Genomic DNA, 2,576 nt, shown 5'->3' with positions numbered 1-2,576 from the left:
TGATGGACAGTGATAGCTACAATACAAACCTGCTTATAAGGGAGCCAGGATCATCTAACTACAAAGCAGGTCCAGTTTTGAAAAGTAAAATGATGTGGCAATTAACAATAGTATCAATCCTTATTAAAAAATGCACAACTTGGGGCCGAGAGAGTAGCCTATAGGTAGAGTGCTTGCCTTGCATGCATGAAGCCCTGGGTTTGATTCCTCTGTATCACATACACAAAAAAAGCTAGAAGCGATGCTGTGGCTCAAGTGGTAGAGCACTAGCCTTGAGAAAAAAAAGCCCAAGTATGGTGCTGAGACCCTGAGATCAAGCCCCAGGACTAGCAAACAAAAAAAAAACACACTTTTGGTATTTTTGTTTTAGGTTTCTGTGGTTTATGAACATCTAAAATTTCTTCATAGTCTGCATCCATCCACTTTGCCCAGCAGCCAATTGTGACTATTTGATATAGATTCTGGCCTTCAGGGCAATCTTTCTTAAAATCTTCCACAGAGCCACTGAATTTGCAACCACCGCCACCAGCACTGACTCCTTTGGGATTATCAGGACATGATCTGGAGAGGTGCCCATCTCTCCACAGGCAAACCATTTTGCAAATGGAAACTCACCCAGAGCAGGGCCTGCTTTAGTTCTGTACTTGATTATTTCATGTTCTGTGGACCCACATTGATAACATATTTCAGAGCCCGTATCTTGATTTTCAAGGGCAGCTGGGCAATCTTCAACACCATGGCCAGGTTTTCTGCAATGGAAGCATACCATTGCATTTTCCTTTGCTGCTTGTCTTTTTTCATCATCTTTCTTCCTGCCAATTATCTTTCCTTAAAGCAATTGCAATTTCTTTTCTGACTGCCTGGCTGTCTGAAGATTATCTCTCCATTGTGAACCATCTGGGAGTTCTGTCTTAGGTATTCCATGAATCCATTCACATCTTCATTTAAGTACTCCTTTCTCTCTCTTTTTTTTTAATGCTTAGCTTGGAGTGAATCATTTTTAAGGGACAACTTACTGGCTTCAAGTTGTTCATGTTTTGGAAAGTTTTGGCTCCTTCCTTATAAGATCACTTCTTCATGTTGCAGACAGCGGTCTCTTGGTAGCAGTGGTACTAACTCTTGCCTACACCTGGTCGTGATATCATCAGAGGCTTCTCTCCAGTCTTGGGTGAAGCCTTCAGAGTATCTGAATCAATAGAGCAGTCCTCCCTCAGAGAAGAAGGCAGGTTGTCCATGAGTGTCCATGAATTGTCCATGAGTTACTCAAGTTTGGTATTCTACCAATTGAGCCACACCTCCACTTCTAGCTTTTTGGTGGCTAATCAGAGATAAGAGTCTTATAGATTTTTCCCATTTGGGCTGGCTTTGTACTCCAGTGCTCAACTCTCAACCTCCTCAGTAGCTAGGATTAGAGGCATAAGCCATCGCACCTGGCTTGTTTCAGTTTTGTTTGTTTTAAATTTAGTTGTTGTTGGTGGTGGTTGTGGGGCTTGAACTCTGGGTCTGGGCACTGTCCCTGAGCCTCTTTGTGTTGAAGGCGCGTGCTCTACCATTTGAGCCACAGCACCACTTTCAGTTTTCGGGTGGGTAATTGTCTCACTGAGACATTCTTGTTCAGGCTGGCCCCAAACCTTGATTCTCAGATCTCAGCCAGCCTCCCCTGAGAAGCTAGAATTACAGGTGTGAGCCCATGTTTTCAACATGTATGTTCCATATGCTTTGAACATATGAGGCCCCTTCCAGCTCTTGTTTCCTATTTTTTTTTCAGGAGGTGTATAATGACTGTTACAAAGTAATATATAATTGTAATAATATTAGTTCATATCATTACATTACTATTACTTTACCTTTTTCCCTGTGGCAATCATTTGCTGTATAAATGGCAATGTTTGATGATTCAAACATCTTATTCTAAGGGTTATTTACTTCAAAGAAATGATATCCTAGGCTACTCCCTTGGATGAATTTTTTGGGTCTTAATTCAAATGGCTAGATTACCTTTCTTAAAGGTGTTTATTAAAATGTGCCATTCAAACAGCAACCTATGAAAGGTCTAAACTAATTTTTAATGGAAACTTGAGAGATGACATATTTCCATACTGACATTCTTGTGATAATATGAGCTCAAACTAATTATGGTTCATTTTTCAGAATCTGTTTCCATCACCAGAATGGCCAGAATAGGGGAGAAGTAGCAGAAAGGGTTAGGGCAATATGTTCCTGGCAGCTTTTCTTGTTGGGCAGAGAGGGTTAGGGCAATATGTTCTGGCTTTTCTTGCTGTTGTGGTAGGGGGGAATGGGGGGGTTTGCTAACGCCTCAGTGGCCTTAGGGGGCTGGGGCCATAGTAGAATGGACTATGGAGAAAAATAGTGACATGAGCCATAAAAATGCTTGCTTTGTGTTTTTTTATCTGTTGTCAAGACCTTTGCATTGAAATTTTCTTTTACTTTTTGCCAATTCTGGATCTTCAGCTCAGGGCCTAAGTATTATCCTTAGACTTTCTCAAGGCTAGAGCTCTATCACTTGAATCACAGCACCACTTCCAAGTTTTTGTATGTATGTGGTACCAAGGAAT

General features: G+C 41.3%; 1 pseudogene; it reads right to left on the bottom strand.

The window, feature by feature from the left end:
• Positions 1 to 326: 326 nt before the first annotated feature.
• Positions 327 to 1,256, bottom strand: LOC150065004 (zinc finger CCHC domain-containing protein 9 pseudogene; annotated as a pseudogene).
• Positions 1,257 to 2,576: the final 1,320 nt, after the last annotated feature.

The sequence above is a fragment of the Megascapheus bottae genome, chromosome 3, assembly GCF_031878675.1.
Source record: "Megascapheus bottae isolate mThoBot1 chromosome 3, mThoBot2.hap1, whole genome shotgun sequence".
NCBI classification, from domain to species: domain Eukaryota; kingdom Metazoa; phylum Chordata; class Mammalia; order Rodentia; family Geomyidae; genus Megascapheus; species Megascapheus bottae.
Note: the sequence above shows the minus strand (reverse complement) of the source record. Positions and strands in the feature narration are given on the sequence as shown.